Source organism: Rhopalosiphum maidis, chromosome 4, assembly GCF_003676215.2.
Source record: "Rhopalosiphum maidis isolate BTI-1 chromosome 4, ASM367621v3, whole genome shotgun sequence".
NCBI classification, from domain to species: domain Eukaryota; kingdom Metazoa; phylum Arthropoda; class Insecta; order Hemiptera; family Aphididae; genus Rhopalosiphum; species Rhopalosiphum maidis.
Window position 1 is genome coordinate 2310554 of NC_040880.1, and position 26763 is coordinate 2337316.

At 31.7% G+C, this 26763-nt stretch overlaps 1 protein-coding gene across 4 annotated transcripts in view; it reads left to right on the forward strand.

Annotated features, from left to right (window-relative positions):
* The window catches only part of LOC113549843 (leucine-rich repeat-containing protein 24-like), a 291653-nt gene that overhangs the window by 99709 nt on the left and 165181 nt on the right, over window positions 1-26763 (forward strand). For all 4 annotated transcript variants that reach the window (XM_026951329.2, XM_026951320.2, XM_026951337.2 and 1 more), the window contains one exon: window positions 5330-5389. The gene's annotated coding sequence lies outside the window, so the exon portion shown is untranslated. The remainder of the gene's footprint in view (window positions 1-5329; window positions 5390-26763) is intronic.

The window sequence follows — 26763 nt, forward strand, 5'->3', positions numbered from 1 at the left end:
ACTAGTAATTTAAATAAAATTCGTATCGATCAAGCTGAAAATCGTGTAGGTGCCTACCTACAGATAATATTATTATATCTATTAATTACAGTCTTATACAATTTAATGATAATATTACTTATGATAACGTTTATTCATATTATTATAAAAAAAAAAACATTTGAATGTGTACAATAATACGTTAATAATACATATTATGCTTTTTTTATAGACAGCTTATAAAATGCCATGGAATTAATTGTTATAGATAATGAAATTAATTTAAAACTATATGCCTTTATATTATAAAAAAGTTCAATATTTTATTTATACATATTAATGATAAATTTATAACCAAATGATCGATCTTATTGACACTGTATTTTGTATAATATATCAATTTCGTGAATATAGGCATAACCAAGAACAGATTAAAGATAAAAATTATTTAGGTTTTGGTAGCGACACAAATGCACTACTCTATCCGAGAAAATAATTCCAAATAATATAATTTTTTTAAATATTTATCATACTTGATTTGTTAATTTTCGCGATAATGGCAATATATTAAATACTAAGAAACATTCGGGGCAGTGGTACAATACAGTCATGCATGGACGGACGCAATTAATATAAATTAATTTGTTCGTTTTAGTCGTAGTTCCTCCGACGGGAGGTCTCTACAATCCCTAATTTCGGTCGCTTTTTTTTATCGTACCATCTATTATACTTATTATTTATTTGCGTAACAGATTGTACGAATAAAAAATGAAAAAAATGAGAAAAAAATATGTTCGTTAATGATATTATTATTATTTATATTATATGTGTGTATGCGTGTTATATCATACATTGATCGTTGCTGTTATTTAATATGAATATTAAATATGGAAATGTTCAAAAACTTAAATATATATGATAAGGTACACTGTACAGTAATTATTGTTATAATATACACTCATAATATATAACGGATAATTATGCGATCATATATTTTTGCCAGTGTACAAGCACTAAACTGAACTATGTATTACATAGTAATTTTCACGATTGGTTTAAATTTTGTTTCTATTACGGTGATCATTTGATACTGCTGCAGCCTGTACTTAATCTAATACTTATTAGGATTTAACTACTTAATACTTACTTGTTACTGTTTGTTCGGGCTCAAATATCTAGATAGCTTCTGAGATTCGTCTTTTTAGTTCTCACATATTCCAAACTAAGTGTGAGTTTCTATAAAGGTCTTATTTTTTCCTCGTAATACAACCATTCAAGTACAAATCAGACGTTTAATAGGAAAATCCTGAGCTCCACTATTTAGTTTTATTAACACGATATTTTCAATACATAATAAACTCTGTTCACAAAGTTAAATTGTACTTTGTTTTAATTACCAAACTATATAAGTCATAAATATACTTATGTTCTGTTTGTGATACAAGTATTAATGAGTCCCAACGTTTACATTATAATAATAATTTACATGATAATATGCATAGTATAAATGGATAAATAATTTGTTGTCACTATAACTAATGGATAATTTAATAAAACTGTTTGAAGTGAGGAAAATAACTTCAAGTAGAATTATTGTCTCCTGTTTTTGAATTCAATGACTACAGTTGATAAAGTTCATTAAATTTTAATCCTATCAAACAAAAAAAAAATCGTTCCACTATCTTTGTGAATCTGATTATTTCCTATGCACTTTATTAGTTCTTTATGGTATACCTTTAACAATTTTATTTTGGAGGATTTGTAATTAACAAATTATGCAGTTGACTGACTACAAATAAAATATTGATAAAATAAAAATATATAATTTAAAATGTTGATATTTAAATAAATATCACGATAAATTCATAGTTGGTTGCATACATTTATGTATATGTTACATTTTTTTTCAATTAAATGTAAATGGTAAATATATTTTTTCTGAATGATAATTATCATCTGATATCAATACTGATCAATAATACTACCTGTTGAGACCGGGAATGGACAATAATAGGCCGTGCGCCAGGTTACCAAAATATTTCATGCTATATGCCCACACACCGACTAACTTGTGTAAATTTGTGTGTATATTGTGTTATAGCTCAACTAGAATTGGTTGGGTTCGCCGCGCAAATACTAGTGAGCTATGTGGTGTGTAAGTGTGTATATGTGTTTATGTGTGTATACTTAAAATTAATGATAAAAGGGTAACTCAGTAATACTAAAATATTTGACTCTAAGTATAATATAGTTATATATTTTTACTTTAATGTTAAAAATTGAAGATGTTATACGATATTATTGACTTTAATAGTACTTTGACACCTAATTATAGCATATTGTGTGGGTATGAAGTGGCCAATATATATTGATGCATTAGCCACATATACTGATGGCTAAAGTTCATCAGAATATTATATTACCATTGTATTAGTTTATTATTATTTTTATATCCCATGGTATATTGATGGGTTTTAAATCGTACTATTTTCACTACGATTCTATTGTTATTTCCCTTTATAGTTTGACTGTATGTTTTTTCGTATTCCATCGTTATCAAAGGTAATACATTTGTTTATCCTGTTGGTAAAAAATTTCAATCTCCGATATACAAATTCAATTTTATACAATATACAAATTGCAAACAGATTAACAATGTGTATAGTTTATATATTATAATATAATGTATGGACATAATTGAATTATAGTAAATTATATCAATAGGCGATTCATTATTCTTCCTTAGAGAAATTATCTGTGTTATTTTTTTAACGGTTTGGAGTAAAAATTGCAATATTGCAATAGGTTTTATATTTATCCAATGACTAATGCTATATTTAGTAAAAAAAAAAAAAAATGTAAAATGCGTACATTATTCCACCGTTATTTATACACGTAGGTATACGATATAATATGTATGCGGGGAAGAAGAATATAGTCACCGAGGTGTAATTAAGTCGGTTTCGCGATCCAGTTTGTTAGCCGGCACATTAATGTAAATTATGATATTATGAAAACCAAGCGCCAGTTTGCCGTTGCGGTGGTTATAAATAACGATAACCCTCCACTCCTCGGCGTGCTGCAATGGCTACGTATTTTAACCAAAAATTGGTAGACGTGCCAGAATTATTACGCCGTTATACAGTACAACGGTCATTTAAATTGCCAAGACCCCGCTACTTTTGTCAGTTTCCCCGCGGCACCCCTACACGAAATCGTCACTGGCGATACCGCACACAAATTTATATAACATCAGTGACGAAAAAGCTATTATATTAATGTCTCGTAAGGTTTTTTTTTTTTGTCCGAAGGCGTTTCTAGTCAATGAATCGATGTGGGGCCTAAACACGTCTCGTCTAGAATCGCCAGAGGCGTTTGTGCCTGTCGAAAGATTTCAATTTGAGCAGACGGCGTTCCCCGGGGACGATTTCATTAACCGGTTGATGTCGGTCGGCGATGAAAAGTTTTATGGGCGTCGGACGCTGAAAATGTGCGTAGTGCGCGTGTGTTTGTGTGTGTGTACAATGTGTTCTCGGCCACCGAGTTTTGTGTCTATAGTAGTTTATCTAACAATCACGTACAAAAATGATTTTTATAAAAACAATAACGTGATAATATAAAAGGCGGTCGGGAGCGTACGATTTTGACTCAGAAAATGCGCTTTTGATTCAGTTTGAATTCGTTCAATTTTAAAAATCTACACCAAAATACTTTAATATACCCGCTCAAACAATACTATTAACAAGCGAGCGAAAGTAGTTATTCGAATGTGCACGTCCGTTTATATGTAACTTTGAAACCGTTATTGTGAACAAATAATATAATCGGAGGCTTATTTTTGTTCAATTGTTGTTGGTGCCGCCACTCGAGTTGACGCCTTCTACCGACATAAAAGCGTAGAGGCTTACGCACATAAAAACATGATAGCATAATAATAATGAAAAAAATATATATTGTAATGCGAAATAATGACATTAATTCCGTGTTAATAAGTGTGGTGAAGTGCAACGAACAATCCGCAGAACAATATTTTTCAGCGTCAATATAACATATTATTAACAATAAAATTAAATAGGTAGTCGGAGTATAAATATTATAACAACGCAAACGAAAATATATACATAAAAAAAATAAAAATATCCTTCTCAATAATAACATGGAAAATATTCTCTTTTTAAGTTTTGTCAACACAATCGAAACACGAACAGAATGTTTTGTTCGCAAATGAAGTATAAGCTATCGTATTAGAGTTTTATATTATTGTATAATAATATAATATAACAATAATAAAGCCAATAAAATGGAAAACTACCTTAAACGGAAGTTTTTATAGTACTCTGAAGTTTCTTTTTTAACCGTTTTCATTGTATGAATTTTCTCATAGAATATATTCAGAGGACTTGTAAATTTAAAAATGGAGACTTAATTTTACAACTATGTACCATTTTGACGTATAAAAATTAATTGTGTATATTGTTTGCAATTCATATTACCGAATAATATTTTTAAAAAGATTCATTGAATTGTAACGAATAAAACTTTGATTAGAATCAGTGTATTATTATTATTGTTCGTGATCCTACGGAATTGTTTGAGACATCAACTAAATAAAATTAAAACATATTTTAGTCAAAAGAATGATTTGATTTTTAATATAGTTTCTCGAATTTTAAGATATTCTACGTCAAAAGTTAGGATTTTTCGATTGAAAATTATCATTTGATTTATGTGTACAATTAAGAAACAAAAAAATCAGAAAAATACAAAATATTAAAAAAAAGTAGTTACGGGACTAAGATAATGTTGTGTAACAACTAATAATAATATATACATTCATCCACACTAAAATTTTAATTTTAAATTAAATTTATACTTTAATATTAATCGCTAATTATTATTTAAAATGATAGATAAACATGAAGTTACAGTATACATATAATTTAAATTATATTCATGGTTTCAAGTTTCAAATTTCAAATTTTGAGATAATTGCCTGAAGTTTTACGTTTAGAATAACTGACACGGGGTGTGTAACAATACATAAATAACTTCGGTTTTCATGTAAAACGTCACTCGTAAAATAAGTATATTTTAGTATGTATAGTTTATCCAATTAATCAACTTGTATGTGGAAAGAAAAATCAAAGTGCAGTGATATAGTGTTCAATAACATATGATACATGAGTAACGAACAAAACGACAACAATAAATTGATGATATATTTTATAATAATAATAACAATAAATTCTACATTTCTATAAGCTCTGCATAAAAAAACAAAATATAATGGACAAATACTTTTTCTTATCGACTCAACACTCAGACTTATATACAGTTTTGTATTTTTCAGATCCTAGTGTTCCGAGGCATTCATAAACAAAATATTGAACTCGAGGCTAGACATCTGTCGGTGAGTATTTCCCAAGTTTAACGGTTACTAGTTTTCATAAGAAAATTATAGTGCAGCGGGGGAGTACAAATAATAATAAAAAGTGTGAAACTTTTATCGAGTCAGTGACTGGAGTGAGTTTAAGTGTGAGCATAGGCATCACAAAAATATGTTTCGCCAAGATTATAAGTTGTCTATTGGTGGAAATTTATTTATTTTTTCCTCCGGTGTGGCAACCGAAGCGGGTTATTGATCGAATTTAGTTTTCCGAAGGTAAATTACTGTAGCAGCTACTGGTGTGTAGAGGTGTTGGGGGTGTGTAAGTTATAACCGTAATAATTCGGCATGAAAAATAAGAGAAACTATATGAGTTAATTGCCAATTTTTGTTGACCGGTGAGTGAAAATATGGGTTAGTCATGTTTTGTGTGGCAGAGGATTGAAATCAGTACATACATGGGATAAAAAATTCTAATTTTTACCGCCGAGAGACGAAAAATAAAAATATTCGAATTAAAACATAATACTATTAAGGGCGCGAGTTTGTTTTAATTATTATTTCGGTGGAAAAAATAACTCAAAAAAGAAAAAAAATAAAGAATCACAGTGGTAGGCCGTTTGTTAGTCGGTTGAAAACTTAAAGTCTGTTTATTTGCGTCAGATGAATTTCGTGCGCCATTTTGGAATCCATTCACATGGAATAAGCTGCGCTCGTTCTTTGTAACGTCCTCGTTTCTTTCCTTTCCTTTTTTTTTTTTGGTTACATTGACAAAATACATTTTTTCGACTTGTCCATAAATCATACGACAGCCGTACATGGCATCTTACATTCCACTCCTTGTTGGAAAAGAAGGCAATGAGAAAAATAACCCAGGCAAATCATATCAATTGTTTACAGGAAAAAAACAATATTGAAATTATTATTACTGTCATTAGAAAAAAAAATTACGTAGTCGATAATTTTGATTGAGCACTGTTTAAAGATTTATTCAAATATTTAAATACTTAAGATGTCTACATTAAAACAATAACGATTGGGTTATATATATTATAAAATATGTACAAAAAAAAAAAAAATTATTAACGAGTGCAAATCGTTCTCTGAATATCAACTAGGGATGCAATTATACATATGTCAATTTAATATAATGTTGTTAAACAAACAAAATATGTGTAAAGTTTTCTGGATAAGTCGTAAAGTATACTTATTTTACTTTTTGATTATCTGTATAAACTTCCAAAGATATTGTTTTATTTGTATTCAAAAACTATGAAGGCTTTGCAAATGTAATTTTTACAAATGTAAGCATTAGTTATTTTCTAGATAAGATCGATATCAAAATACAACATTTTAACTCTGTAATATCTTATCTTAGAATATATTATGCCAAGGTACATGTGAAATACAAATTAAAAGAAAAAACAATTATTAAGAGCCTTTAAGGTCGAATTGCAATTTGATCGGAAACGATTTGGTGCCAACATAATCAAGGTTAATCTACGAAAATCAACTAGTAACATCAATATTTGTTTTTGACGCTTCCTGGAGAAAGTCACTGCTGAAGACATTTCAATTTAAAATTAAAGCGATGAATCAAAACCACTATAGTATGCGTAGAACAGTCATCACCTCCATCAGTCATTGTAAAATAACACAAAAACTAAAGTAATGACAATCAAAAGTAAAACTGTATTTAGTCATGACGTTTATTTGTTGCATGAATTCACTATATTGTGGATCAATACGATCGTCGTTTATTTCTGTTATCAAAAAAATAAAATTAAAATATATAAAATATTTTATCACCCCGAGAACTATATGTTACCATACGATATAATTATTATATATATATATATATATATATATGGTATAATCACCATAAAAGTAGGAAAACTAAAACATTTATATTTTTATCGTTATCCTGGAAAGCTGTGAAAATTATAATTTTCTTTGACCACTTTCCGCTTGTTTGGTTCAGTTTATTTCTTCAATATACAATAAAATACAACGTTATGTTGTATTGTATTTAAATATAAGATATTATATGTAATAAACATATAAATACAGATATTTTATGATTCATTTAAAGACCAAGAGTAAGTGTAATAAATTATGAACGAAATATTACAAGGATGGTAATATTACATTTTATACGGAATTCAATGCGGAACACAAAAGTATTAAAGTACTCAAAAATAAAAATTTTCTTTGTTGATTTTATCGATGTAACCTAGTTTTTTAAATTTCAAAAAAGTATTCATCTCCATAAAATTTCCACAGAGAACAAAATAAATTTGCAGTGACTCGTAAAACTAGGAAACCAAATCTTTTTAGAAATAAATGTACCCCGAGTGCTTTGATATAAATTCAGACTTTAAATTAAATAAAAAATAAACAATTTAATTTTATGTATTTTCACAGTAGGTATACCTACATAGTATGTGTAATATTAAATTATTTTAATATGTATTTTATTAAGTTGTCTTTTTTCTTTATCAATTTTTGAGATTATATAAAAAATAAGTAACAAAAATATATCAAAACACCTACATATTATAATAGATTATATTTGTTACTATTTTTATGAAGCAATATATTTTAACTATAATATTTTTCAAATTGTCTAATTATGTCGAATCATTGTTATGTCTAGGGCACGGGTTTATATATAATAAAATAGTCTTATTTTAAAATTTGTATAAAAGTATTGAATAAAAAAACAAATCAACGCATTAAAGAAACTATATTCACTAGAGTAATAAATGCGTAACCAACATGGCGATATAAAAAATATTTATACTTACCTGGTATTTAATCCTACTTGTTATAACGCTCTCAGCGTTTTCTATATGATTTACTATGTATTTGAGTTATTTCCCACAAAATAATGATTATTGTCAATATACAAGTATGTTTGTGAATAAGTTAACATAATAATAACACAAAATAATATTTATTTATTATTAAAATATTTAAGAAAGTGTATTTACTCAAATACAATAAAACGTATTCGTTTCATTTTATGTTATTTTAATACAATTATGTATTTACATAAAAAAAACACAATTATGACGATCATTTTTTAACTGTATGTAAATAATTTTCAAGTACAATATTTATTAGAATGTATTTTAATAATTTTAAACGGTTAAAACGCATAAAATAATCCTGAGTATTCCATGTGTAATATGATAATAATAATTATCATTATAATTTACTGAGCCTACATTTATTTGGGGTTTTTCACCCATTAAACGAAGCTGGACTTTGGGTGTAACGTAAATGAATTCATGCACACATTTATCTACAATTTTATCGTCAAAATTAAATGTGAGACATTCACTCAAGTTGATTTAAATTGTTTATTCTTACCGTATCCAAAAATCAGGACAACGTTTCTGTACACATACAAATGATCAGACATATATTTTGGATGACAAATAGACATAGTTTTGACATAAATGTTTTCGTGGGAAACCGGATTGTACACATCAGTCAAAAGAAATTGGTATTCAATCACTTATGGCAGTTGTATTGAGATTGGTGTGAAAAACAGGACAAGAAAAGTATTGCGAAAATTTAAAAAGTAATTTTGAAGTTATTTTTCACTTAAATATTTAATAATATAAAATACATAAATAAATAAAATATGACAACCATATTTCTTCTCATTTAATTTATTCTGTTGGTGGTGAAAAGAAAAACTAAACATTTGTTTATAAAGTCATAATCTTAAAAACATTGTTATAATATTAACAATAGTGTTTTTGTTTGTTTGAAAATTCTCTTACAACTTTCTTGACACCATCGGAATATAACAATACCTAAAGTACAGTATCAAAAAAGTTTATATTATTTACGATATTATAATATACTGATGTCCACTGCGATTCAATGTACACTTGACGATTATTGTTGCGTTTCGCCGTTTTTGGTTAACATTTCATAATTACAACCCAAAAATGAATAGCGTTTCGTCAATTTATTTAATTATTATTTACTCGCTTGTCCGCGAAATCGTAAAAATCGATGGACGGTATCGACGTTGATCTCTACCCGTATCATTCTAGTGTGCACTGTCAAACTTCAGAATAAAATACAAAATCGAATATTTCGGGGATGCGTGTTTATGTATACGCATCTAAACCTAAGTCATTATGAAGACGGTTTTAATTAATTTTATAACAACGTTTATTCCGATAACGAACCGCTACGTCGATCCTCTTATGAATTACAAACAGTGCTCATCGGTTTACCTCATCGGGGATTTAAACTCGAAAGAAGCGAGTTACGCACGGCACGGTGTAGAACAGAGCGGATTGCGAATGCAAGCAGGTATACCCACGGCATCAAACGCTCATTTGTATTCGGAGAGATAAACGCTGTGACCCTTTTCTCGGTCTAAAAACCGTCCGTCGCCGCCAAAGTCGCGAGTAATTCATAAATGGATGTTCGGACGCGACGCGGTCGGTTTTGGAAGGAGAGGGTAAACCGCGGCCGCCGCCGATAATGCACGAAACGACGTTATATAGAGCGGCTTTTAACGTGGACTGAAGTCGTTAATTGCTCTTCTCCGTCTTCCTCGGGGTCGACTTTACATTTATATATTGTATAATAATGTAATATTGTACGACACTGAGTTATTTATAGTATTTAATTTACATCGTGCACTTATATACTATATATACAGTAACGCTAGGCCGTCTATCGTTGGAATTTGAAATTATAGACCGACTAGACAGAACAATCGCGATTAATTCGATTCGGACGGATCGCTGTCGCTATAATACAATCGGAGTGCCGACGACGAAAAGTAGCGGGATGAGCGGGTCCCCCCGCGTATCGTTATTAATCGGCCGAGACCGGATCAGCCGTCACGCGGATCGGAAGCGAATAGAATATATATAACCGAATCCTCTGCGTTTCGGCAGTCGCGGGGTGCGCGCGCAATATACTACGCGCTTACATGTACACGTATATTACATTATTATATACTATCTAAGACGATTCAACCACACGGGTGATAAATGTTCCATCACGGATTCGGACATTCGGGCGCCTCCACTCCGACGGGCAGACGGCTGGCAGTGGTGTGGCGTGTGTACCGCTCGAAAACGTTTGCCGACAAAAAGCTGCTCTCGTACGGCGACCACTTACCATTTAAATGGCTGTCGGTGCACATATATAATAATGATATTTATATATGTACGCAGACCAAGGTCGTGGTATAGTGGACCGCGGCACGGGATGAGTGGAACGAGAAAACGCACGGTCCATTAAGCTTTCTTTTATTCGGCCGCAGCGGGGCAAAAACGAAATTAACATTATTCGAAAAACAAACTCATCCGCCGTCGTCTCACACGGCGGTCCGGTCTAGATGACCCGTGCGGCCGCGCTGAGACCGTACGCGTTCTTCGGTGCAATGCGTATTCCGCCGCCGACGAAGAGACTTTTCGACCGAAGACGAATAGAATTGCAGTTTGTACAGCGCACGCGTATACTCCAAGCAATCACCGCCATCCGAGTCGAATAAATATAATATGTGTTTGCGTGTATGTGCAAAATAGAGTTGTCTATACACATGGAGTATATACATAAATGACAACGACGTTAAGGATTAAAGAGGCGAGGGAGCTCGACTGTCTACAAAGTTAACGACATGTGTCAAACAACAATCGTCGGATGGCGGATGAGGGGTATTACACTGGCTGTTGTATAGTTTATTTGAACATCGTCTTAAATATAACGAGGATAAGAATAACAATATTATAATAACTTGTATGCCGTATACTATTATAATAATATGCTATTTTGTCAGTCAATTGTGTCGTTTCAGCGCTTTGAACAATAATATTCGTATCGTTGTAATTGCTCAGATGACTCCATTAACAATCCAAACACTGTATTTGCATTTCGTCTACCATCAATTGGATGTAAAAGAAAAAAAAAGTGAACGAACAGAATCGATTTAAACTCTTTTCTTTGTTTTTCTGTCCGATTTTCGCAATGTGTATTTAACTAGTTAACTTCGCGAGAGACAAACATCTGAGAATTTCGTAATGAACTCAATTTTACAATTTTATTTGTTGAAGCTCAGTATTTACTCTTACCATCCTCGTTCATTATAAAAAAAATTCTTTTACAGGCCATGGCATATTATTATTACAGTTATTATGGGGTCACTGAAGTAACGTTAAAGATAAACGTGCGTTAAGACGTAGTAGACGTACACTCCGATAAACAAGATTATAATATTACAGTATCCATACTGTACATTATATTTTAGCCATATAGTTGTTTTGAAACAAACAAAAATATAATGACTTGGAATTTATTTTATTCGTTTTATTGGACTCTGTACAATTAGATGATACTATTTTTTTTTCAGAAAAATTTTATCATTATTTATATTTGTATAAAATATGATGAAGAAAATACGTAGGTGAGCATAATAATTGGTGAATAACTTTTCATAAATATACTTCAAATAAAAATGCTCATAAAATAATTATATTTAAAATTAAATTTTAAAGTTTGGTTTCAATAATAAGAAAAAGTTTACAAGATGACCTTCAAGTAAACTGTGGTAAAGTTCAATGTCTGGTTCTTAGCCAAAAAAGTTTTTCGTCAGTCAAACTAGTCGAAATATGTGGTACAAACTTTACCCAAATTTTGGTTTACCCAAATTTTGGTTTAGCCAAATCTTTAGAACTGTATCTTTATTAGAATTAAAATTATATACATGTATATGATAGTATATCCGTTATAAGTTATTGGTTGTAATTTCTAGCTTATTAGCAGCATTTCAAATCGATAAACGTTACGATTATTTCATGTCTTGTACACCTTCAATTATTGAATTTCGTTTTCAAGTCCATATTATTAATTCACATTAAACTGTATTTCTATTAAAGTTCTTATTATTGTAATTTTCAGTGTACATATTACACAATACACATATAGTATATTCTCTGACTATAGGTGAACGTTATTTTTTGGATAATGCTAAAACGATTAGAACAGTTACTTTAAAACAGTAACGTGAGAGTAAGTTATTATTTTTATGGTTTTTTGACAATAGAAACTATATAATAATATAATAATGATATAGTTGATAGTTTATCGATTAAAGAACTGCAGCGAAGGCGGTGATACGATGAAAAATGTCATTTATCTCCAGTATAATTCATTTACGTATCTGTCTATACTCTATACTATTATATAAAATTGTAAGGGTTTTTCTACGACCGCGTTCACCGAGAAAACTACTGAACTGATTTGGCTGAAATTTTTTACTTTTATACCCGACACTCTGTTGAAGGTTTTAGTACCACTTTTGTCAATAAAAAAAAAGTATAAAGTTCATAAAAAATTAAAAACAATTGTACCTATATGTGAGGCACGGCGGCCCGTGGGTTTACAGCTACCTGAAACATGACCTTTTTGTTCGTCAAATTGTATTGTGTTTGATATCGGCGTGTAGATATGAATAATACTGTTCCGAGAAGTTTATCGCACGTACACCGACAACATGTATACCCAATATTCGTATTAATCTATACTATTATTATATACGTTGACGTAGATCTTAGTACAGAGTGTTTTTCACATGGACAATAATTGTATAATTTTTATACATGTGATTTTCCCGAACTGGGGAATCATCTTATGATTTTAATTTCAACAGGAGATGAAACAAAAAACGTCATATACTCAGAATTCTTATAAAATTCTTTATCAATCATAAATTACTCAGCATTTCTTTTTATCTGTATTTATTTTTAATAAAAATATATTTATCATTTATACCGTTAGAAAAATTTCAATCCGTTTTCATTAACCGTTTTTTTATATTTACTTGCCGATCACATTAAACAATTATATTTGAATAAAAAATTCTACATACATGGTCCGGAGGTAAAATAAACAACCAATCACGGGCGAAGTCGTGACGGGTCGGCTAGTATATTATATAATAGATGATTATTTTATCAAATAACACTTATTGTTTTATAATCTATTAATGTTTCTGAAAAAAAAAAAAATACCTAATATAATTTTTAATGTTTTTTTTCTTACTTTTTTTGAATTTTAACATACATTTATAATTTCATGTTGTGAAACAAAATATTTTTTGAAGTATTTCGATTTTTATACAAATTGAAATTAGGACGAGTAGTTTATAAGTTATAAGTGTTTAAAGTTTATTTAAGCGGAGTAGCGGGCCAACATTTTGCGGGGTATCCTCGTACAAATCCACTCTGCTCAACTCAACTTTAAATAATTATAACTTGTATTATTCGTCTCATATTCGATTTTTATGTATCAAAATCCAAAAAAAAAAATAAAAAGGTTTTGCCTTATAATATAAAATTAAAAATGTATGTTGTAATTAAAAACAGTAAAAAATTTAAAAAAAATAATGATAGAAAATTCTTAAAAAATATAAAAATATGTATTTAAAAAAAGGTTCTTTTATTTCAACTTAAAATTATGTAAAAACGTATTTTCGAAAAACATCAATAGATTTCGAAATAATGAGTGTTGTTCGACAAAAGAATCGCCCTCTGTATGTATATATGTATGATGGAAATATATTATCATCGTTAACTTTCGACAGTAGTGGCGTATTAATCGACTTTAGTGCAATTTTTCTTCCTGTCGATTCTCAGTCGTACACCTTTCGCACTTTAATAAACGCCTTGGAACAGTTTTATATATATATATATTACTGAAACCACGTGTGTCGTCAACCTGTCTAAAAGTTCGTGCGTACATTACCGGACAGTGATTAATTCCATGTACGCATTTTCGAACCGAAGTCCTCGACCGTTTACAACGAGAACGTCCATCCGTCGAATACCCAGTAGAACGTCTAGAACTGTCACGGTCGTAGCAATGCAGTTTATTCGAAGACAGATCGAGACGAACTTCTTAAGGTGACGATTTATAAACGCCATCACTCTATTCCCAATACTATTAATAGTAGTAATGATAATATAATTTATTTTTATTATTTGCAGTGACCTACGTAAACCTCGCGAATTCGATAAAAAATAAAATAAAAAAACTCGTTTTTCGCCGCATCGAAGTGTGCGGATTTACATGTCCAGAATATGAATTTCCGGAATCACGTAGGATGTGGCGGCGATCTAAAAGATTTAAACGGACATTTTTTTGTCTTCTGAACATAGTCGGATCGACACTATCATCTAGTACAAAAAGTCAGCGATATATTATAGGCAAATTGTGCTGTGTTATGCGACAATCGTGCTCGGGGAGTGTGGTTGCAGCCGTTTGGTTGTATAACGCCGCCACAAAGTACCACCGTCTGTGTACACATAGAAGTCGGTTGTTCCGCGTACTCCAGGGTCGTGACAGTACAAAGTAAGACTTACGGTCGTAAATCACCGTCGTCGCGGGTACCACGGTATCTAATGCGGTATGCCCGATAATTCCGCCACGACACTCGAAATACGTATACGTATTATATATTATAGGTCGCGAGAACAGTAAGAATGACCGTAGTTATAGTGATGGCGGCAACAGTGTCTGTATATGTGTACAATGTATTTATGTATTAAAGCCTATTGGAATACGAGAGTAAAACCGTTTCGACAAAATAGATGATGTACGTGTACGTATATATATATATATATTATAATATGTATATATTATACATGTATAGCGGTGCGGAAAACGCACGAAACCAGGTTAGCCGAGGTGGCGGTGGATCGAGTTTCGAGGGCGAATTTATTACCTGTCGTCCGCCCAGCAGTGGTATCGCCCTCGTGCTCGTGCCCCTCGAACGCCATCCCGTCGTCACGGTGCTCGTCGGACACCCTCACCGCGCGACGTCGGCGGTCGACGAGAATTTATGCATGCCACAGTTTGACTCTCGGCCTGTAGCGCGTATCCGCCTCAGCCTCGCCGCCGTCGCACAAAAAACGCTTTAGAGACACTGACTCTATTCAGTCGTACACGCCAACGTTATATTATATATTATTATGTATCGCGTCAGACGAATATATTGCAAATGCAGGGGGTGTAATGTGCGTGTGTGTGTGTGCGGCTGCGGGGATGGTGTCTTCGCGGTCAGCAGAGCGAGAAAGGTCCGGGCACGACGGTCGGGGCGTGTCGGCGGCGAAGGAGTTATGATGGGTGACTGCAGCCGGGTAAGAAGAGCGTCAAACGTTTAAACCTCAACCGACCTCGCTCATCCCCCGCGCACTCTAATTATGTCACTGCGCATAATCCTTTGATCTCGTTAACTGCGGTATATAACTTACAACCGATGTGACCGGTAGGCGTCTTTACTCTACCCGCCCCTCCGCTCCACCTTCACGTACACACACCAGCGCAAAGTCACAGTGTGGCGACGCCAAAAACACTGCGGACGGCAACGACGACGGTGACGTAGTAATAATATTATTACAAACTCTGCGCTGTAGACTGCAGCGAACACCGGACTACAGGCTGCACCATAGGTTGCAGTATTAAATCGTTGTTTTGATAAAGTGATTCGTCAAAAAATGTTTTCATCACAACTATACAATACGCTATAGCTGGTGAAACCAAAATGGTCAGCAGAACGACGCGAATATTGTGGTACATTCAATTGTATACGAGTAATATATTCGTATATACTTATGTATAACGTATAAATAGAACATACTTATTTTTTTTTTCATTTGATAGAACTTCGCACTTCAATTTAAACACATTTCCATTTAGATCATTCTCAGACGCTCGTGAATACGTACCCGTGCACATTAAAAACACTGCATTACCATCATCTCGCCTATGCGGTGCCTCAAAACATTTTAATATGTATGTTTGATTTTGTTTGAAACGATATTTTAACGTTTGTCGTAAAATAACGTATTAAGTGTATCACATAAATATATCAGTCAAGACGACGGAATTACTGCTGAAGTATAAAATGTCATATCCAAGTATATACAATCAATGAAAAATCACAACATAATAAGTTTCCCTGATCACGATACTCAGCAAACCACCAGTCCTAAAGCACTACGAATAATATACGCACATGAATTAATATCTGCCAAACTCACCAATTGTATATTCGTCAGCTAAATTGCCAGTATTTAATCAATGACGGTGACAACTTACTGTAACAGTTGAAACTCAATTATCACAGTTTATTCCATCGTTTCTTCAAATACAAACTCTTTGACGACCACAAAACTAATTTTTGTAAGCCCGAGAAAATTCTTTAACAAAGGTGATATATTATTAACTTTCTTAAAAATTACATGAAATTAAAGTCAAACAAAAACGTTGTAAGCTAGTCATTGCTATTTTTTTTAATTTTTAATTTTTTGTTATGCTGTGCGTTAAATGTGGAAAATGACCTACATTTTCTACGACTTAAACTTAAAAAAAGTATTTTTTATATTATTTATTTACGAATAACCAAAACTATGTTGTTTATTATGTGTGCGATCAGAGTAAATATAATTGTTTTAAAGTCTGCTCACCATATAATATTAAATGTATTATAAAGCCTTTGATGTTTTTAGTTGCTTTCAACCAAAATATCTTAATTTATGTTCCTTGGAGAACGGATCAATAATTAAAACAACGATTAAATAAACACAATATTAATTAAATTTGCAATTCTACGCTGTTTTTACTTATTGTATTTGAAACATTTTATTTTTGGTTTTGTAGTGTATCATTTAATTGCTGATGCCTACTATATTATATTACACCATATATACATACTGTTAATTTATTCACTCCGTTTGAAAATTAAATAAATTCGTTTGAACAATCCTACGAAAATTGCAATTCTTAAAATAATAATAAAAAAATCAAATTTCTACGAGTAGGTAGTCTTATTCTAAAATATACATTTTGCATAATAATATTTTTAATTTTTAATGATATGCGTTGACTGCAGACTGCTGCTGATTTTCATTTGTATGCTTGCATTTTATTAATACCCAAAGTTATTATATGAACACGGGACGTATTATTATGATAATAATAATTATTATAATATGTCATATTGTGTACAATGTGTCAGTGTATATTCAGTATAATACGTATTATGTATTTATATTATAAATTCGTTTTAAATTTAAATTGAATCTAAATTGAATTCTTATTTTTTTTCCATTTAATAATATACTGAAATAAATTTTAAAGTTTCAATAGAATATGTTTTAACTATAGATTATATGAGATAATTCTCGTGTCTCATTTTTTGTATTTCAATACTTTTTTAAGAAGGTTTGTTACATTTAAATCTGAATAATGAAATTTAAAGCAAAAATGTGATAGGGTAACCTTTTTTTACTTTTTCACTTTTGTGTGCCTTTCGAATATTCTACATTACAATATCGCATACATCCATTACTCATACTCAGTTGTGTTACTTCAAACGATTTGCACAAAAGTGACCTCTACTTAAATAATGTATTTTTCATTTTTCAAATTTTTTGGTAAATCCTAAAAAATGTGATCAAAGTGGAAATAATTTACTTTGTGGAATAATGGAGAATCTAGCACAATGAAATTATGATAATTTTTCTTGTCAGTTTATAATAAAGTAATAAATATTGAAAACTAAAATATCCTAATAAATGTATTTATAATTATGTTTTTGAATAAAAACTTAACTTTATGTCTTGCGGAGAATTAAAATTATACTTCCATTATATTGCGATTAATAGTTGTTATTATCGTTTTATATATCTAAAATAAATTATATATTATCTCTACTCAATTGTTGTGTGTATTATTACAACCAAAATTTTTTTTTTTTGGTATTATGTTTCTTTTTTGGTTTATTATGCATTTTAGATATAATAATAATACAAAATATGTTTATTATAAATTGTATGATATAATTTATAAACTAATTTAGTTTTTAGTATCGGTGTATCGATTAAAAAAAATTTATAAAGTCAATGCTACAACATATATTTATGTGTATAGAGAATATGTGTTCAATACTTACAATACCTACTTACATATTATGTTATTGTTTTTTAAATTTATTTTGGTATATATATATATAAACATATATATATACTTAATGTAATAAAAATTACTTTTTGTAAAATACACTAACCACAGTAATAATTCAACAAAGAGGGACAAATCGGAACAAAATAATAATAACGATATCTGATATGCGATAACGATTTATAAAATAATCGATAATAAATAATAATACAAGTAATTCTTTTTCAATTTCCCACTTATTTTGAACAAATATTTTATTTTTAGAATGGCAGCGATTAGACCACCTCGAATCTAAACACGCTCCTCATTGCCAACCTACCCATGGGGGGTTACCACTATTTTTGTATTACCGGTTATTGCCGGTATAAATTATTAATAATCACACTAACGTGTTTAGATGTTGCATTATTACTTTACTACCGCTTGTCCGCTTCATAGTGGCTGCATCATAATAAATAATAATATAATGGTCACCAAATATTAATATTGCATTGTCCATATGTCCATATGTTTTTACACATAACAATATTAAATATTTTTCTAAAGATAAAATTGAGACAAATAGTGGATTTTTGCTACATAGATATTTTTGGTTAGAAGATTTAAAACTAATTATCAAATCAGTCATAGCACTTACAATTTACAAATTTGATATTACCTATACTCTGTGGTGCTAATTGAAAAATATTTTCAAATTGGACACTATTGGCCAGATTTATGTAGTTAGTAAAATGTTAATTTGATACTTATTCGTGTGTGAAAATATTTGTTAGTAAATTTCAACTTGTCAATACATCAATGTATATGATTATTGATTAAATTATTTTTCAGAAATTTTTCTTACATCATTAATGATTAATAAGAAGCATTTAGAGTGACAAGCTTTCAGAGTTTAGCTTTTCAAAGTTTTACTAACAGAGGTTTTTCCGTTTACAAAAATAATTATAACGTAAAATAACATCTTTCAACGGGTTTTATTGTAAAAACATACATAAAAAAGTTATAATATTGTTATAATACATTGTTTACTCTCTTATTGCCGAATAAATTCAATAAAATAAAAATAGCTCGCTGAAAATAAAACAACAACCACACTTTATTCTTCGATCTTACGTTTTAATATTATAGTGAATAACATAAAAATAATAATTGGTAAATTAGTATTTATTTTAAAAACCACAACTCACAATTTAATATTAAATAAAGTATTTGGTAATAGCATAATAAAAATTATTCATGTTACACCCAATAATGTATATTTATTATTATACTAAAAATATGTTATTTTTGTCATTTGAACGTTTATAAATAATTCATATTTTTATGACTGGTATGATTCAATAAAATCATTAAATTTCGTTATTTTTTTTTTAAAAAACAATTATTGCAGAGGAGTATTTATAATAATTTTATAAAAAAATAAAAATTATGATATGTAATGCTTGTTGATTTCACTATGGTTCGGATTGGATATTGTGCAAAATACAGTATTATTGTTATTTTTATAATTTTTTAATGTAGTTAATTTTAATGGAGAAAAAGAATGATTCCGAAACTGATTATGTATTTATATCACAAAGCGTCATATGAAACCATATCAAGCGTTAACCGAAATCGTGTATTTAGTACAAAAGGCAAAAATCCTGAACTAATATTTGATTTTGAACGTTCCTATAACAAAAAAAAATAAAATAAGTAAATAAAACCAAAGTTAAAGCTGCGAGTGATTTCGAAGCCAATCGCGGGGACCGTTCAATTAGTTAAAAGGAAACTTCAAATGTAATCTAACTTTCTTAATATCTAATCAAGAGTCGGAGTGCAATAAACGCAGCGAAAGCATATTGTATATACATACATGCATTATATATGAGTGTATACCACAAAACGAAATCGGGTCAAGTCGCATTCGACGGTGTCCCAATTACGCGTTTCACAGTAATTTCTTTCGACTGCCCTACAGGTTAAAACGTTATTGTGCCTTGCTTTTACCGTTTTCGTGCAAAAGTAGGAATCCCACGAGAAACACACCAAAATTAAAAACAATAACAATCGACGAAAACGTTTTCGGCTATGCACTCAGGGGTCTCTCCAAGTAAACGCTCTGCAGGTCGGTCTACAGAGCGTATCGATAAAATATGCGACACAACAACATCACCGAACCTATTTGAACGCTAAACATAAAATATTAATGTACCCTATATATTATCATAATCATAGGTCACATTGGGGTGTAAAAATATAGTAAATATATAAAAAACATTTGCTGATGTTTTTTGTTTTTTAATAAATACTTGAAAATTCGATTGACGGTGGTCGAAGAGATAACGAGTGTCGTTGTGGTTAGCCTCCATGTGTGATATCGTATATTACACTATAATCCTTTTTTTTTATTTACTGACGTTAACTCTCGTTGGTATACTTATTTTTTTTTTTGTCTGAAACGCCGATCTCTTAATGACGGGCGGGCGATCAGCGTTTCGGGAAAGTCTACGGGGTCGGGGTCTAACCTAAATCGTTTAAAAACGATCAAACGTCGGAGCGGAGGTCTTCGACTACCCGCACCTTCAATCCCTTCTGGAGTATCGACTGCGGAATAAAAAAAAAAAATAATACCTCCCGGGATTTTTGGCTCGTACTACACATTATACGCCGACGCACGCACGCACGCACGTGTGATTCTACGTTGTTTTCTTTATGTTGATAAAAACCCTCACACATACCCTTGTCATCGCGTCCGTCTCTCCCCGTCTATATACGTCCACACCGCGTGTAGTCACACCCACGTCGTAGCCGACCCTGTCACGGTGCCCCCGTGCACGTACCATTATGCATTTAGTTCAATGAGCCAGCGGTTAATAGTCGATTACATCCACCGCATCGACATAAACACGTTTATATTGCCGATTTTTCGATATCGCGAAAACGGGCTGTCCTCCCAATTCGCCCCTCCGTATAAGATAAATGGACGGCTTGAAGCCGATTTTGTTCGTACATCGGATAACTTTAGACAATACGTCACGCCGATATTTCATTGTATTCATTGATTCGTATATTGTCTGACTAGGACATGTCCGTTTTCTCTTCTATTGTAACGGACACTCGTAATATTAATGCAAATAAACAGTGGTCAACGACATTGTTAACTCTGGTGCCGTATTCAAAAATTTAAAACGTTTCGCGGGCCGTGTCGGACAAAAATTTAAAATTCATATATAATATATAATATAATTTTTTTTAGTCTTATTTTAAAAATAATTAATTATTATGTAAACATGTTACAGTTTAACAGTTGTTTGAATACTTGACTAACGTGATTTTCGCTATTGAATTTCGTTCACTATTTTTCGATTGAGTCTATTCATAATATTATACATCAACATATCAACAAAAAACGACTGTTCAAAAATCTAAACTTTATTTTTAAGCGTAAAAGCCTCTTTTCCTTTTTTTTCAAAAAAATCGTACATTTCTTGACGTAACAGGATTGAGACGCAGTAAATAAAATACAATTTAATCGTTCAATAATCATTTATAAATATATATATATATATATAATGTGTAGATTAAGGAAACAGCTAAAAATATAAAATACTTAATAAAATTGTCATTTTGGAGCGGGTCATTTGGAATAGTTGTGAGGGCCGGATGCGGCTACCGGGCCTTCGATTACGACCACTTCACATAAACCATAATCAGCCATACGGTCAATGTAATATTGTGTTAGTAAAAGTGTTTTTTAAAACTTTGTTTTATCCTGACAATAATATTATTATGCTTTAGCTAAACGGATTAAGTCGATTTAGACAACGCATGGTGGCATAGTAATAGTATAACAAACCGAACACAACAAAATCATAACAAAACACCTTCGGCAATCGATCTATTCTTGTATTTGGCACCGTTATTTCGAGTTTCTTATTAAACCGGTAACTATAATGCGATTGAATAAATAATAGTTACTCTCGTACCGAATATCTGTGGGAGTTAGACAATTATTACGGTATATTTGGTTGCGTTGTCTGAAATGGACGAGATTTTACAACAAAAAAAATAAAATCAATGAGATAAAAAATATGCTTACGTATTTTTATTAAACGTAACATTTTTAAGCTTTTATTCTTTGACAATACTCGTACTTGTACCGTTAATATTGGTTTTTTTTCATACCAAAGTCTATTTTTAAACGCGTCTATATTAGTATTACGGTAAAATCAACATTAAAAAAGTATCAATGTTAAATGGTTTGCTCGCGCACCGATAACGTTCTGCTGGCACCATTTTTGGCTGTAGTGCTATCAAAATGGACGACATTTCTGTAGCATATTATAATGTGTATAATTTAATATTATATTATTTCATAGTGATGTATTCACGTCAAATGTGTTTTTTTTCATTGCATTAATCAAAAAAAAAAAAAAAAATCTGTAATTGCAAACAATATGTATTATCAGTACGTTTCAGAATTTTACTTGTAAAAAACCCTTCAAATAGTATATATATATAATGTTTTCGGCGTATCAACAGTGAAAAACTATCGAATGAATACAAAGCACCTATATGAAACGTAGTCTGCTGTCAAATCGGGCTTAAATTTTCATAATTATAATATTAACGCGAACCGTAAAAAAAAATATAATATTTAATCTAATAATAATATTGTCATAGCACTAGAATATGTGGAGCATAATTCTTGCAATCAATGATATATATATATATGCATATTTTTTTTGAATTTGCTTTTCTCTACATAATATATAATCGCATACAGTCACAGCTATAATAGTAGTGGTGGTACACGGTGCAGAAGTGCGTTTTGTACCCCATCACCACTGCCGCCCGACCACACCCTTCGTAAAGCGCTCAGAAGATGAAGAAGGAGATAGGCATCTCTAAACCTAACGTCTCGGATCGTTAATACCCGCCTTTTGTTTCGCTCGACGGCCAAAATCCTTCTCGCCGCATTTATACAGCTTTTTCACCCCCTGGTAAATGCCCCGTCGTTTAAAGCTGCTTCCCCGGACTCGAAACTTGTCGCCGGTAAACAAGATAAATTATACTCGCGCGACTAGGTCATTGCGGCTGTGTGTGTGTGTGTGTGTGTGTGTATGTGTGTGAGTGTGAGTGTGAGGGAGTGAGCGAGGACCGAAAGATGTCTTCACTCTTCCCGCGTCGACAACGCCGCCACCGTAGTTGAAGTCACGCATATTATAGTCATTGGCTTTTGGGCAAAAAAATAAAAAAAAATTCCTCCGCCCGTGGACTCTGAGCAGCACCAAAAGCTACTAACACCGCCGCTGCTGAAATTAATAATTCAAGGGGTGTATAATCTTGACAGACTCCTTGGCGGTGGCGGTGGCGGAGGGTTGAACCGACCGGCTACGGCGGCGACGTTACTCCTCGACCGCGCCACCATGTCCGCCGCCACTGACATTTGCGGCGCCCGCAAATACAAAACGAAAATCAATACACATGTACACACACGCGTACGCATTTTTACATACACATTGAAAAAAAAAAACACAAAATAAATAAATAAATTGCGTTCCCTGCGCTGCCGTAACACCAATCATCTCTCTTCATTATATCCGAACTCGTACACATACATGCACACATAGACTACAGGCCATAGTATAAGTGCTATACAATGTCGGCGCGGGCTCTACCGGACTGACAACGGTTGTTTTTCATTTCCCTTTCCCACCACCCCGTCAAACTCACCGTGAATCTCACCCCCTGCAACCTCCGAGCGTCAAGCGATTTAGACATTTTAATGGAAGTTTCGTGTGTGGGGTGCGCCACGTTGCCGCAACCCTATACATATTATATACAGTCGGTCCGGTGGTGTGCGCGTGTTTCCAGTCCCCACGATGTTGTCGCGTGAGTACTGTAATATTATAAGCCGAAATTGATCAAACTGCACACACATACCACACACACGTGAACACGAATACGCGCTACACACACTCACTCAGGCGTTACGCGATAGTACAAGACTACCCTTTGTTGTTGTTACTGTTATCGTTTTTGTGGTCGTCGTAGTTATTGCAGACGTATAATATATTATAACGTACTGATGGTGGGTGGATATATATTGTCGTCATACGAGTAAGCAGAATTTAGGAAGAATTTAAGAAGTATAAAATAAAAAATACACAGTAACATATCCGTATAACTATAATATCAATATCTGAGTACATTGTCATAGTTGATAACGATATTTTTTTAACGAAAAAGCTAAATTAGCCATTTCTAAACACACGATTTATTGAGATCTCTCCATAAATCGATATTAAAAAATAAATTTAATAAAAAATATTTTCCTTATTGCGAAATACACTGAACTTTCAACGGTTGAATGACCAAGTTAAACCAAATGAAACAGACTGTCGTAAAACGGAAAAAAAATCCAAATACCAGCAATTCAAATAAAAAAAGAAAAGAAAATATACCGTGTTGGAAATGGTCATAAAGTGACATTCTTAAATTTCAATTGCACAATGCCTTCCTTAATATCGAACACTTATTTAACAAATGCATACAATTCAGAAAATTTTGATTGTAATTTAAAATGAGTCATATTATTACTAAAATTCTAGGTCCTAGTCTGTAGTGTGGAAATCATCCGATTCTTTTTTTAAGAAATAAGCAAATATATAAATTATATAAGTATTCTGGATATACTATAAATATAAATAAATTATTATTTATTAAAATAATTATTATGTCTTACAAAAAATAATCTTATTGTAAATTCGTAGCTATACTCTAAATTTGTTATATATTTCTAACTTTGTATTATCTGTACTGTATGTTGACATCCTTAATATATATACATATATTTAATTTGTGTATATGATATGTAGTTGGAATCGCCTAGTTGAGAATCCAAATTTGTTCACGACAAATAAATAAATAAAGGAAAACAGAAAACTCCACGGATAATGATATTATTTTATACGATCGCTCGTGGGTGTTCTCCACCTTATCACAGCTAAAGGGTTGAGCCGAACGATTTGAAAACAGCCCATTGTACAATATCCAATAGATATGATGTAAAACCAACGTCGACTTCGGGTGATCATCCTTCACGGGGATTGATTTGGTTCACGAGACACCGCGGTATGGTGTCCTGTCATCGTTTCACCATGGTCACGGGCCTTAGTTAAGTTTGTGTAGTATACTGCAGGGGAGTTTACTGTACATAATATGATGATAACGTCATTGTGTTACGAGATACTTTAGTAAACTTACGCTTCTTTGACTCGCATCCCGTGAAAAACCCGTAAACGTGCTGGACTATCGCAAGGTTAACTGTACGGTACGTAACGGTATTTTGAGCGTCAGAGAGTTAGGTATTATTTTAGTGGTTTCAGTTGTCTACGGCGAAAGGCGATGGGTATATAAAGCACTAAACCGTACAAATTTAAATAAAAACAAAAATATCGCAACTCTCTCACACCGAGAGAAATATTGTTTTCAAAAAAAAATAAAATTGCCGTCGCCCGAGTGCCAGCAAAACTAAATTATTTGTCGGGCGAAACGTGTTAAATTCACAGACACGCGTCGCCGTTTGAAAACTGTACAATATGCATGCGCGCGCGTGTTTAATACTATTATTAGGTACATCTACATAATATGTATTATATGTATGTGCCGCATACATGCGTAATTCCTCCACATCCACTGGCCGTGTATCGCACTATTGTAAATTGCCAAATGGTGCTAAGTGTTTTCGTGTATAGAAATTACGAGTGTCAACGTTTTACCGAATAATTCGCGTCCGCGTTTTGGGAATGTGTATACTCCGTGTATAGGGTGATTCATCAAGTACGCGTATACCACTGTTTTTCTTTGGTAATGCAATTATTCGACGTCTGTTTTTCAAAATTTTTTATCTACTTAAATACCACATTTTCGAATTCTTGAGGTTTTTAATAAAAAAAAAAAAAAAAAATTCACGCTTGAAAAATATAAATTGTTTTTCTAATTACATCACAACACTCCTTGAGTAATGCAGTACAGGGAAATCTCAAGAATTAGAAAATAGGGTCTAATTTAAGTAGATTTGAAAATTGCAAACTAGGAAATTAGAATTTCAATAAATTCATTATTAAGTGAAAACATACGCGTAAACACGCATGGTAAACCACCCCGTATATTTTACACATTATTGTTTGACAACATAAAATGCGTCGCGCTTTTAGACTCAAATCATACAACTCTATCACGTATTTCGAATAATCGGTTGTATTATTATTATTTTTATTATTAATACGGTACTTGCGGTCTACGTATAGTTCGATTATTAAATCGTCGAAATTACATAATAATACGAAATCGATTACACACTCAATAGGCGTATTTTACTCGTTTGTTAGGACGTTATTTTTATTTTT